This window comes from Mytilus californianus, unplaced genomic scaffold (assembly GCF_021869535.1).
Source record: "Mytilus californianus isolate M0D057914Y unplaced genomic scaffold, xbMytCali1.0.p SCAF_11, whole genome shotgun sequence".
Lineage (NCBI taxonomy): Eukaryota > Metazoa > Mollusca > Bivalvia > Mytilida > Mytilidae > Mytilus > Mytilus californianus.
The window spans coordinates 5,235,971-5,250,802 of NW_026262593.1; the positions used below are offsets into that span (position 1 = coordinate 5,235,971).

At 31.1% G+C, this 14,832-nt stretch overlaps 1 long non-coding RNA gene across 1 annotated transcript; it reads left to right on the forward strand.

The window, feature by feature from the left end:
• Positions 1-4,533: 4,533 nt before the first annotated feature.
• On the forward strand, positions 4,534-13,158 carry LOC127719432 (uncharacterized). Its single transcript, XR_007990303.1, has 4 exons — positions 4,534-4,729; positions 6,681-6,849; positions 10,673-10,775; positions 13,091-13,158. It is a non-coding gene; the product is annotated as an uncharacterized LOC127719432 (long non-coding RNA).
• Positions 13,159-14,832: the final 1,674 nt, after the last annotated feature.

Genomic DNA, 14,832 nt, shown 5'->3' on the forward strand with positions numbered 1-14,832 from the left:
TTCAGTGTACAATTTTGTAAGCCTGTGTAGTGATCTTTTCCGGCCCATGGACAACATTCCTTAAAAATTGACTGACTGTTAGTTTATTTCAAGTATTTTAAACATCTTTCTTAGGGTTTTTGGTTCTGTTTACAATTAGACATAAAATAAGGTATCATTGTAAAACATATAATTATATTATCTTTAAAATTCGTTTGCTCATACACAGGAAAAATTGCAACATATGTTTTTCATATGTTTTCAAAACATATGAAAAACATATGATTTTCATATGTTTTTCATATGTTTGTCCCAAACATATGAAAAACATATGTTTACAAACATATGTTTACATATGTTTTGAAACATATGAAAACATATGGAAGCAAACATATGTTTTCATATGTTTTAGATAATATGTTTACATATGTTTGTAAACATATGAAAAACATATGATTTTCATATGTTTTCACATGTTTTAAATGACATTTAAAAAAAATGTTTTGAGAAAATGTCAAAATTTGTCATTTAATTATCACATACATTTTGTCATTCATTATCTATATAGTGTATTTCTCAAACAGGAAAGTGCACTTTCTACTCTTCCCACTAAACCCCACATCATCGTGATGATAAAAACATGTCTGCCCTCAGCGGGCTACATGTATGTCACCCCCACAGCAGAGCTATCTAATTCTGAATGGAACATAATGTAAAATAAATGAATGAGTTATAAATATTAAATAATAATATGAATAAATATTCTTTATTTAGTTTGTTCTTTATTCTCAATTCTTTTTTTTTTTTATCAATAATCCCATTATTCTCTATGATTCTTTATTCCATATTTCTTCTTTTTTTAGTATCTGTTCTTTATTGTTTTTTGTTCTTTATTTTGCACTTTTTGTCATTATTTTCTATATTCTTAAACCCCAATCGTGATTCCAGACCATACGTAAAGTACGAAAGCTTGCATGGTACGTCGAATACGGAAACCCGGAAATCTTTTCACCGTTACCGTTTTTTATACTATGACGCAAAATCCATGGACGCTCACGCGATCTGCTGTTGTCATTTAAAAAGTTTGAATGGACAGAGATAGATGATACAAAGCAGCCGGGCAGCAATTCTCATAATGGCGTCGAAAATGCGACAAAGCTCACGTGCTTTTCCATTCAAAAAATGGCAATTTTTAGAAACGGCATTGACGTCACGAAAAAGGCTGCGTAAAGACATTTAACCTGTTTCCCATTCTAAACCATGTATACCCTTTGATGCGGCAGGTTCCAAACTTTCACTACGTTATTATTAAAAGGCTGAAAATACAATATTTCATTGCAAATTTGGTGGTGAAAGATAAAAATACGGGCCGCGGAAGTGACACTTGAAAATAAATAAATGTAAATTGAAATGACACACGAAATAGTAACGTCTATTCCTATAGATGAGATGATAACTATTGATATTTTGTTGAAGAAAAGCCCACTGATAGAAAAACTCGACAGGTAAACCGGCCCAGTGACGATTCAACAAGTCGAAAAATAGAACGTTTAAAGGGGAATAACTCGATCCCAAAACAACAACAATACGACGGTGATCATAAATGACTGATTGAAAAATGTTTTCCCCTTATTATTGATTTGTAAGCAGTGTTACTGGGCACAAAATAGAAAGTTTAATAAAAATGTGAGATTCAGTTTATAAAAATATCATTGAAAAGCGGTCATTTGTTAAATATCGTGTCTTTCTGTTAGTGTATCTGATAACTGTAATTGGAAGGAGGTTAGTCCCGTCAGGATATAAACAGTGATCATCATGCCCCTCATCTGTTACAAATCTATGTACTTAATTGAAGTAAATGGTGTTCTCTAGAAGCTGACTGTTTGAATTTAACACGTCCACCAGTTTTAATGGTAGATACACTCCTGATATTTGTAAGAATGGATTGAAAAAATATTTCATGGAATCATAGTTTTTATTTCAGTTACTCTTCTCATAAAAAATGTCATCCTTATTTTCTCAAGAAAAGTTCATAGTTGTGATTCTTAATTGAATTAATCAGAGACATATTAAACAACATATCTCAGGTTAAATAATTGTTTCTGAATAAATGTCAATGAAAAAATCATTGTTTTAATATCTATTTATTTGAACTAAAATTAAAACCACAAAAATACATTTTTTGTCCATACTGTTCTAACAATATCCAGAGGATATTTTATTCAGATAATTTAACTAGCAAAAAATAATTTAAAAAAATATATTAATGAACTTCATCTTCCTTTAAAAAAAATCCAGATGAAATGAATTAAAGTTACTAGATTATATCTGGCATACAGAATATTCTGCAAAGTGCATTTACATGTAATAAATTTTATGTTAAATTTTTCAATAAAAAATAATCAGTTCTTTTGAACTAAATCATGAGCAGAACTCTTGTTCATTACCCCTTCATTAATAGTTCAAAAACCCTTCTTCAATCATTAAATATAACATATTAAGGTATAAAGGATTTTTTTTTCTGAGACAAGTGCCTGTGGTTAAGCAGCAGTACACAGAGTTATACTCCTGGCTTTAACATTTACAATATAACAACCAGCAAAGCCAGAGAGGGGTATTTGCAAACTATTTATAAACAAAACAACTTTAATATAAACAATGTAAACATACTAACATTCAACCTGACAGTATTTAATTCTTAAACTTAACCCACAGCACCAATTATTTAAATTAGGTAAATTATTTTAAAGAGAAATCAGGGCCATTTATAAAAAAGGTAACCTTTTATTAGTTAACCAGTTCCTTGAAAAAAGTTGGTCTTGCTATTTTGGTTCCTTTCTAATAGGATTTTATAAGTTATTTTAACTGATTGCATGATTGTGACTTTTTAAAATTAGACTTTTCAATCTTTTTTTCAAAAGAAGTAAACTTTGCAATTTCATTAAATTTTTAAAAGAAAGATTTTTAACAAACTATAAAGCTACACAAAATTTAAAAAAAAAGAAATATTAGTATCACCCAGGTATCACCTCCACTTACTATTAAATCAGCATAATATAACCAACCTCTAAAAGAGGGTTGCTTACAAATGCTTGGTAATCTGAAATTTCATAATTATAAGTTTTATAATTGGCTATGAAATGTTATGTGACTGTCTTATGCAACTATAAAACAAAAGATAATGTTGAAAACTAAAAAGTAAAAATATAAATAAAGGAAATGAAGCCATAATAACAATCAAATTAAATAAATGAAATTATAAATAAGTAATAATAAAAATAAAAAAAAACAAAGAAATAGGGTAATAGGCAGTTAGCGCCCTTCCTAGCAATTTCAATTAAACCAGATGCAGATTAAGGATTATGAAAAGGAAGAAGTGGGACATATAAAAATATGTACTATAATCATCAATTTAGCTTGAAAAGGCGGTGCGGACGGGACTGGTCCCTGTAAATCTCCCCTTTCAAAATTCATACATTTCCAGGCCTGCTCAAGCCCAACTCTTGTAGGATTTCTTGCTGTGTTGAAGACACATTGATGGCCTAGCTTGGGTTGTTTTGTACATTTTGGAATGCACATTCCCCATTTCCATTCTTTATTCTTTTTGTATGCTATTTTATGTATGGACATAAGAATGCAGAGGACGATAACAAATTTCAGCATTTAAGGTGTTGGTGTTGGAGGAAGGCTACTTTTTTTTTATAAAAGATTCATGGTCTGAATGTTGCCCCCACCCAAAACTTTTTCTTTTTGACTTAAAATTTATTAATTAGTGTCTTGTAAATTTTCAACGAGTCAGAAATACGTTTTGCAGTTGAAAACGTGGAAATTATTGTTTGTAAACAATCTTTTTCAACTGTGAACTCTTAATTCAGACTACGTCATTGGGGCAGAAAAGGGGAATAATAAGTAAAAATTAGCTGGAAAGGTTAAATATTGGAGAAAATATCAAGATTACATAATTTCTTAATGATTTAACCAGTATGAAGTTTCATTTGATTCAAAATATGGACGTATTTTAAAAATAAGGAGAGGAATTTTTCCCCGCTACCTACAAATATGCTTTGGGGTTGACAGGCCGCTTAAGTATTTTAAATCGCCTGGTAACGTCATGTGACCATACTGTAGCTATTCTCCATGCCTCAATGTATCAAAATATACCAGTCATATTTATTTTCACTAGGTAAACCGGCGGTGTGACGATTCGTTTTGAGCTGAAAAATTGACCAGGGCAGTCGATGTGAAAAAAATGTCTGTTTCCCAAAATGGAAATAATCGCTTGAATTTATTTAAATGCCTTATGTCATCTCGCTTTTTTTATAAATTTATTTTGCTTTAATACTTAAGATGAAATATGTTCTAGATCGGTCTATAATTCCGTTTATTTTAAATGAAATTTGCGATTTTTCGATGCGTCGTTCACGGCCAAATTTCTTTTTACTGCGGAGCGACATCTGTTGACAGCTTTTCCTCAAATTATCTCCACTTGATTCTCTTGTCGCATATCCGGGGTTTTAACGGACAAATCAGATGATTGCGTTCCGGCTGAAGAACTTTGGTTTTTCAAACTGGTGAATCAAAATTTATTATAAAAAGATAAATTGAAATGGGTGACTTGTCGATTAACTGGAAGAAACTGGGGAACGAAACATAGAAAATTTATAGAAAGTCAACGCAACGAAACAGCGAAAGACGGAAAGTGTTTTTGTTTTGATGGATAGTTTTACGTACCCTAAAAGCACAACGAAAGGTAAATATTATTATTCACATTTTGTTTAATTATTGGATAAAAGCAGGAAGATGTGTGTGCTTTATTTTTCACGAAAAACTATTTGACTAGATATTTGTAAACCTGAGTCTGAGAACGATAATGTAATATAAATATAATTGCATTGGGTAATCCGTTTCATTATCTATTTTATTATATGTCATAATGAGAATGTTATAAGATTAAGACACAAATACATCCCAAATAACCGTATAATATGTAAACGCTTTAGACAATAAGACAAACTTGATAAGTGGGGGGGACATCATATACTTGATGTAATATATTGAAATTGTTTATCTAAATTATAAATGTCACTACAGAACTTAATTACTTTAACTGATACGTATACAGACCTGTATAATTGTGTCTTACGGTGTGTGATATTTGTATTTGTTTATCAGTTGTTTTAAAACCATGACTGTTGACACTGTGCAGACGACTTTATAATCTCTAGCAAAATTTTAAAATTTAGTAGCTATTTTACAATTAATAGATAAGGGTGCCCCTGAGGATCAATTACTCCCCCCTTTTCATTTAATTTAGATTTAAAAAATGTATATATACCTTTTCATACATTGCATAGGTAATAATGTACATGTAACCTTTTCCAAATTTTAATTATGAGTGATTCCAGGACATACTGGAGCGGACAAGAATCACATTCTAGCATTACCGAGAAAATCATCACATTTGATTAAAGCTCAAATCTGAGGCTCAAATTCCTTATGTTATGTTAACTTAACAATGCTTAAGGCAAAACAAGACTTGCAACTAAGAAAATTACAAGGCTTTGCATATGACAAGTACAATAAGCCTTAATTATTCTGAGTCTGAGACTACTATAACTGAGTACTATAACAATAAACATCTAATAAGTCTTAGCCTTATCATACATGTATTATACTTCTGATAGTTTTCCACACCTATTCACATATTTTTAAGCTGAAAAATATGACCCAGGCTATTACATCGGCAGGCCTTATCACCTTGTACATGTTGTACATTATAAGAAGTGGACCTCTAGAGTGCAAGAATGGTCTACTTAACATATACTTTAATGTGAATATAAAAATAAGAAGATGTGGTACATGTATGATTGCCAATGAGAAGAGTCCAATTCTCCACCAGAGATCAAATGACATAGAAGTTAACAACTATAATAAGTTATGGTACAAGATGACTACAACAATGAGCAAAGCCCATACCACAAAGTCAGCTATAAAAGACATTTAATGAAAATGACAAATGTAAAACAATGCAAATGAGGAAACTAACAGACTGATACATGTAATGATTTATAAACAAAACAAGGAACAAATAAACAAATATGATATACAGCAACAAAGTCAAAAAACGACAACTTGAACCGCTGAATTACAGGCTCCTGACTTTGGACAGGCATAAAAATGTACAGGATGTGGTGGAGTCAGACTAGTATTGGTGCCAAACCTTCCCCTTAAGGGAGCTATCATTTGTTTTTTATGTGTGTGTGTGGGTGGGGGGGGGGGGTCTAGGATGAAATTTGAAAAAAAGGCAGGATGAGACACTTTGCCCCCCAAAAAAATGCAGGATGACAATTGATGTAAAACAAAAGTCAGGATAAACTATAAATAAAAAAAGACAGGACTGAATAGAGTGGAAAAATGGAAATGCAGGACAAACTTTTTCATACTCCCCCCCCCTTCACTTCATACAACGGTCATATGGATTTAATAAACATAAGATGGATTAGAACATTCAAATAGTTTAATACTTTTTATATAGTTTTTTTTTTCAGGGCAAGTCTAGATCTGTTGTTCTTGTTTTAAAAGATCAAAATAAGCCAATTTTGTCATATAAAAAATTTTTAGGCAATAAATTTGGCAGATATATTAATATTGTAACTTCATTTTACTATACATTTGTACATGTCATACATTATTTCTTTTAGCATTTTCAATGAAAATACATTTTGTACTTCAAGAAGTAGAAGAATCTAAGCAACAGAACAGAATTCATTTGAGGCATTGCTTTCTAGATTGTATAATGGATTCATAGATTGTCATATTGATTTATGTGCATATAAGGAGCAGCAGGCAATAATTATTTTGTGATGAGAGGTATGTAATGAAAAGGATAACTTTGTTTAAATATTTTGTTTATTCATGTAATATTTATGTATACCAAAGGTTTATTATATATACCAGTAATGTCTTGGATAAATTATTCATACAGGAATTACTTCACTTTGAAATATAAATTCTATGGAAGATAACCAGTAAAGCACTGTTATGGTTACATTTTTTTATGCCCCCACGGGGGCATTAATTTTTACCCTTGTCCGTCTGTACGTACGTACGTCCCAAAATTGGTTTGCGTTCTCTAACTTGAGTTTGCCTCAACCAAATATTATGAAACTTATACACAATGCTTATTACCACAAAACACAGATCAAGTTTGAATTTTGGTGGCATCACTTTAATCGTTCTAGAGTTATGCCCCTTTATAAATGGAAAAATTGCAAAATTTTTAGTTTCCGTTCTCTAACTTAAGTTTGCCTCAACTAAATGTGATGAAACTTATACACAATGCTAATTTCGACATAACACAGATCAAGTATGAATTTTTGTGGCGTCACTTTAACCGTTCTAGAGTTTTGCCCCTTTATAAATGGAAAAATTGCAAAATTTTTAGTTTCCGTTCTCTAACTTAAGTTTGCCTCAACAAAATGTTATGAAACTTATACACAATGCTTATTACCACAAACCACAGATCAAGTTTGAATTTTGGTGGCGTCACTTTAACCGTTCTAGAGTTATGTCCCTTTATAAATGGAAAAATTGCTAAATTTTTATTTTCTTCTAAATATCAAGTTATTTTTAAAATTGGAGTTATCTTCCTTTGTCCATGATTATAGTTGAATCAACTACAATCAATACAATGCAATGTTTAATTTTGACTTCCACTGATAAAACACAGATCAAGTTGAATTTGGGTAACTTGTGTCACTTTAACCATTATTGAGTTATGCCCCTTTATAAATCGAAAGATTGCAAAATTTTTAGTTTCCATTCGGTAACTTAAGTTTGCCTCAACCAAACATTATGAAACCTATACACAATATTCATTACCACAAAACTTTAGTTTGTCTCAACCAAATGTTATAAAACTTAAACACAACCGTTCTAAAGTTATGCATGTTTACAAATAGAAAAATTGCTGAATTTTTAGTTTCTGTTCTCTACTTGAGTTAGCCTCAACCGAATGTTATGAGACTTACACACAATGCTTATTACCACAAAATTTTTGGGTAGCGTCACTTTTACCGTTCTTCAGTTATGTCCCTTTATAACTACATGATATGCAAGCGGGGGCATCATCTGTGTCCACATTTGGACACTATCCACATTTATTGTCAGATATTTTTATAATTCATAAATTACATTTACATGTATGTCTACATGTATATCAGCATAGGCTTTTATGAGTTAGAAAATAAGTGCTGATCAAATATGTTTACAGGAGTTATGCCTCTTGGAAATAGATATTGTAAGAAAAATTGTATTGCAAGCAATCCCACACACGTCGTCATTTCTTTTAGATTATTTATAATTTATGAAAAAGGTTAAAAGAACATACATATTTTTTGCTTTTTGATAGCAAATTTTGAACATGTATATCCATCAATTGGCGAGGTACATTGAAAAGCTGTTCTTTTATTAAATGCATGAAGTATGGATGGTAACACAAATGACAACATATTATGTTCATGAGTTAATATTTCCTTGTCGGAAAATAGTACACGTCACATGACGTGAAGTACTAACATTGAACTATGGTAACGTTGTAACCCTAACGTTGTAGTGAATGACGTTATTGTATAGATTTCATAGCTACAACGACGATTAAACGAACATTGCAATCATAAGTATTTATTGAGATTCCACAACATGCCTATAAATGGTGTATTTAAACAATTTCGCCTATTTAACAGGAAATCAAGATTTACTAAACATCAAGAGTTAAGGCCTTAATGTTAAAAATTTGCAGTCATATATTGGTTTCACATCGTCGTTGTTGTCCGCGTCGTCCAAAAACACTTAGTTTCTGGACAATAACTTTAGTTTCAGTGAATGGATCTCTATGAAATTTAAATACAAGGTTTGAAACCACAAAAGGAAGGTTGGAATTGATTTTGGGGGTTATGGTCCCAACAGTTTAGGAATTAAGGGCCTAAAAAGGGGTCAAAATAAGCATTTTACTAGTTTCCAAACAATATAACTTGTGTGTAAGTGTATGGATCTTTCTGAAATTGTACCACAAGGTTCCATACCAAAAAAGGAAGGTTGGAATTGAATTTGGGGGTTATGACACTAACTGTTTAGGAATTAGGGGCCAATAACAATACTTTTCTAATACTTTGTACAAATTGCTTATTTCTTGACCAATTTCAATGGGGTTTTATTCCTGAATTCTTGGGGTTCTTTAATATTCTGAATCTAACCATGTATTAAATTTTTGGATTTTGGGCCCCATTTTTAAATTGGTCAACATTGAGGTCCATAGGGTCCAAAATTTAACTTTGTTTGATTTCATCAAAAATTGAATTAGTGGGGTTCTTTGATATGTCGAATCTAACCATGTATTTAGATTTTTAATTTTTGGTCCCGTTTTCAAATTGGTCTACATTAAGGTCCAAAGGGTCCAATATTAAACTTAGTTTGATTTTAACAAAAATTGAATTCTTGGGGTTCTTTGATATGCTGGATCTAAACATGTATTTAGATTTTTGATTTTGGGTCCAGTTTTCAAGTTGGTCCAAATCGGGGTCCAAAATTAAACTTTTTTTTTGTTTGATTTCAACAAAAATTGAATATGTGAGATTCTTTGAAATGCTGAATCTAACAGTGTATTAAGTTTTTTTGGATTTTGTATCCCGTTTTTAAATTGGCCCTCATTGAGGTCCAAAGGGTCCAAAATTAAACTTTGTTTGATTTCATCAAAAATTGAATTATTGGGGTTCTTTGATATGCCAAATCTAACTGTGTATTTAGATTTTAAATTTTTGTCCCGTTTTCAAATTGGTGTACATTAAGGTCCAAAGGGTCCAATATAAAACTTAGTTTGATTTTAACAAAATTGAATTCTTGGGGTTCTTTGATATGCTGAAACTAAACATATATTTAGACTTTTGATTATGGGCCCAGTTTTCAAGTTGGTCCAAATCGGGTGCAAAATTTAACTTTGTTTGAGTTTAAAAAAAATTGAATATATGGGGTTCTTTGATATGCTGAATCTAACCATGTATTTAGATTTTTGATTTTTGGGCTTCGTTATCAAATTGGTCCACATTGAGGTTAAAAGGGTCCATAATTAAACTTTGTTTGATTTCATCAAAAAATTGAATTCTTGGGGTTCTTTTATATGCTGAATCTAACGTTAACCATGTATTTAGATTTAGGATATTGGACCATAATAGGTAAATGTCTAATTTGAAATTTTTAAGTTCTTAAACCACATTCATTCTGTGTCAGAAACCTATGCCATGTATGCTGTGTCAAATATTTAATCACAAACCAAATTCAGAGCTGTATCAAGCTTGTATTTTGTGTCAATACTTGCCCCATCTGTTTGGGGTTCGTCCTCTGTGGTCATATCAAGCTGCACCCTGGGGAGCATTTTATTTTAAACTGTAGACAGCAGAGTAGATCATTTTATATTAGAAAAAGTTCATACTATACGAAGACGGGCTTAGGCTATACATATATCATGTATATTATTAATATTAGTTACACTGTTGATCTTTTTGTTGTTTGTTACATATTGTTTCCATTCACTCAAAAGTAAAAATATAAATTAGTGAGCATCAGTTCATACTACGTCTACAAAAATGATCTTGTTTTTGTCTGGACATCTGGATTAAATTAAGATTTACAATTTTAGCTTGTTACCATGGTTACCAAATGAAAGGAAAGTACAGTATTAGAATCACTGGTGTACATGTAGGTGCGGATGTCAGGCAAAAAGAACTGGTATCAATTGCAAAGTAAGTTCATCTGTAGAATTGCAGTTAATTTAAATAATTTAATGTTATCTATTTAAAACTTTTTCAAGTGTAATTGTACATGTTGCAGCATGTATATCATGTATACTGTTGTTTATTTATGTCTTTCTGATGTCAAGTATGCATCAATTTGGTGGCCTTCGGCTGTTGTCTGCTCTATGGTCCGGTTGTTGTCTCTTTGACACATTCCCCATTTCCATTCTCAATTTTATCAAGGAATCCTTCTTCTGCTCCACACACACACACGCATGAGGTGGGTCTCATTGGGGTCTAAGCGTGACCCGGGATTGCCGATTTTTTGTATGCGTGACACGTGAAAGTCAAATTATTGTGGCGTGAAAACGGGAAATGAAGTCTAGCGGGAAACGGGAAATTACAAAAAAAATGAGAATTGCTTACTTACATAGTGTAAGCGGGATACAGGAATCTGACAAAACAGTAAGCGGGATCCGGGATCAGAACCCCCCAATGAGACCCCCCATGAGATGTCAGAAGTTAAAATAATTATAGCATTTGTTTATATTACAATGTAATATGAATTGTATATTTAAAAGTTGTTCTCTTCTTGAATATACATAAAATATTTGCCACTGAACATAAAAATAAGCTAGAAAATCAATCAATTATTGTTTTTGCATTATAGGAAAGAGTTTTCAAACATATAACAATTGAATAATTTCCTTTTAAGATTTTTTATGAACCAGCATATAGATATAACATGTTTAACATGTATGAGGAGATGAGGTACATGTATGATTCTCAATAGGACAACTATCAATTAAAAAACCAAAGGACGAAGATGTTAACATTTGCTGGTCACTGTACAGCCATAAACAATGATCAAAATCCATACCATAAAGTAACCTATTATTGCTATAACTTGTATAAGGATGAAAAAATGTGAACCAATGAAAAAATTAAACTACACACAGTATGGCAGACAGCACCCAACATAAGAAACAAATGTCAAAATCAGCCAGAAAGGGCTGGACTCATCAACAAGCACTTAAAAAGAAATAACAAAATAATAAAAGATGCAAAAATTATGTTTTCCCAAACTAAAATATCTATCAATTCACATTCAACAGATTTAATCAATTAATGTAACAACAAAACATTTGTTATTTCAAACAGTCTAAGAAAGCATGACTTTGTGTAATGCCAAAATATTGAACACACAAGAATATGTAGGACCATAACAGCATATAAGTATTAATAATTGCATAGAATTTCTATTTCTGAAATACATGTTCTGCTTTTTGTCAAGCTTGCAAATTTATTTCAAGAAAGCGAGACAGTGATCCAAGACTCTGCCAGGGGCGGTGTCGCTGTCCTAAAGTTTAGGTTCAGTCTGTGGTTAAAGTATTTTTGTAATGTTAATTTCTCTCTTATTAATATTATTTATAGTAATCATGGTAATAGAATATTTCTATTTACTTAGTATGTGGGTGCCTTGCAAGGTCCTATAGCTAGTGTCTGTCTACTCTGTCAGAAAGTTTTCGTGGTCAATATCTCAGGTATTAGAAGCAATAAGTTATACTTACTATATTTGGTGTATGGAATTATTGTAAGGTGTAGATGTCCAACTGGCAGTTGTAATGATGGCCGATTGAATTTTTTCAAAAGAGTTATGCCTCTTGGAAATATTAAATTTATTGAAAATGGCCTTGTAAATGCTCTCAATTTTTTTTATTAAACTTATAGTATACTATTATAGTAATGCCCTTGAAGGTCAGTTTGAAATAATTAGTATACAAGAAAAAGAACTTTTTTTTCCCCCAAGCATATTTTTTATTTATAAATATTTTTGAGAACAAAAAAACATTAACAAATATTGCCCCTTGATAGATAAACTAGAGGCTCTCAAGAGCCTGTGTCGCTCACATGACTCTACTTGGGTTTTTGAAATCATATAAAAAAAAGATAAAAATCATAACAGATACTTATAATAATGTTTGAGGCCAAATTTGGTTTAATATTGCTATATTTGCTTTCATTCCATTCAGTGGTTCTCTAAAAGAAGACATTTGTATGTATTTCCCGTAGGGTCCTTTGTTAAACTAAGCCCCCCGCTGGTGGCCATCTTGGATGATGGATCGGCAACAAAGTAACAACACTTGGTCAGCACCTCATAAGGAACATTCATGCTATATTTTGTTTCCAATCCATTCAGTGGTTCTCTAGAAGAAGTTAAAAATGTAAAAAGTTAACGACGACGATGACGGACGCCAAGTGATGAGCTAAAAATGTGCGACTAGGTGGACATTGAAACTCTGTTCTTTTATTTCTACTTGCAGGAAATGAAAAGTGAAGAAACAGAACCAAAGGAACATTAATTTTTAATTAATACAATATTGAGCTCAAAGTCAATCTAGTTGTCTTTCTTAATCATACAGGATATTTCCAAAAAGCAGCTGCATACACATGCACCAGTAATAGCAAGCAGTGTAGACAATTACACATCTGTGTATGGTGATATAGCAATAGAAATATCACATACATCATAGGAAAATATAATATAGACAATAGAAATGCCAGTACACATGCATGTCAAAGAGACACACATGAAAATAGAATATAGACAATAGAAATGCCAGTACACATGTATGTCAAAGAGACACACATGAAAATAGAATATAGACAATAGAAATGATGTATGTCAAAGAGACACACATATGAAAATAGAATATAGACAATAGAAATGGGGTATGTCAAAGAGACAAACATATGAAAATATAATATAGACAACAGAAATGGGGTATGTCAAAGAGACACACATATGAAAATATAATAGACAATAGAAATGGGGTTTGTCAAAGAGCCACACATATGAAAATATACTATAGACAATAGAAATGGAGTATGTCAAAGAGACAAACATATGAAAATATAATTTAGACAATAGAAATGGAGTATGTCAAAGAGACTAACATATGAAAATAGAATACAGACAATACTATAAATGGTGTATGTTGAAGAGACAAACAACTGAAAATAGAAAATAATAATAGAAATGTGGAACAATGTATGTCAAAGAGACAAAAATATGAAAATAGAAGAGACAACAACTTAATAAAAAAAAAAACTACTTTATATAAAAATTATGGAGCACTTATTGTTTTTTATTTGTTTGAGCTTTTGATTTTGCCATGTATTTTCTGTGGAGTTTGGTATTTTGGGTTTTTTACTTTTTAAAGCAACAACTCATCACAATGAAGTATTTACACTCAAAATGAGTTCTTGACAGAAAAAAAAGATAACAAATTAAAGAAAAACATATTAAAAAACATCAAAACGTTACCCTTAAAAACCTATCGCAAAAAAAAATACATATATATACGAACCATGTTTAGAATCTATTAGAAAATAAATCCATTTGAGCAATTAAAAACATATAAAAAATATATATTTAGGACCAAGATAAAATCATATGAAAACATATGTTTGGGCCAAACATATGAAAACATATGTTTAGGACAAACATATGAAAACATATGTTTAGGCCAGGTATGAAAACATATGAAAAACATATGTTTGTAAAAAACATATGAAAAACATATGTTTTTCATATGTTTACATGTATGAAAAACATATGTTTTTCATATGATTTTAAAAACATATGTTTTTCATATGTTTTCCATATGTTTTTCATATGTTCGAAAACATATGTTTTCATGTCGGGCCTAAACATATGTTTACATATGTTTTCAAACATATGAAAAACATATGTTAAACATATGAAAACATATGGTGCAATTTTTCCTATGTACTGTGTCTCAAAATTTTAGACCTGTTGTGCTTCGACTAATTACTTACCTTATTTACAGGAAACATCGATAAATCTTTGTTGTTCGCTGAACATCCAATGTTATATGTATATGTTTGTAATTCATGCATATTCATGACGATGACGTTGGAATATGTTGTGGTTAAAAATTTATTAGGAGTTCGTCTTTATCTGATATTTTACTTTGGTGCGTAACTAAAATGTATCGATAGCATGTTGTCATTGGGAAAAAATATCAATGGTGTCAAATAA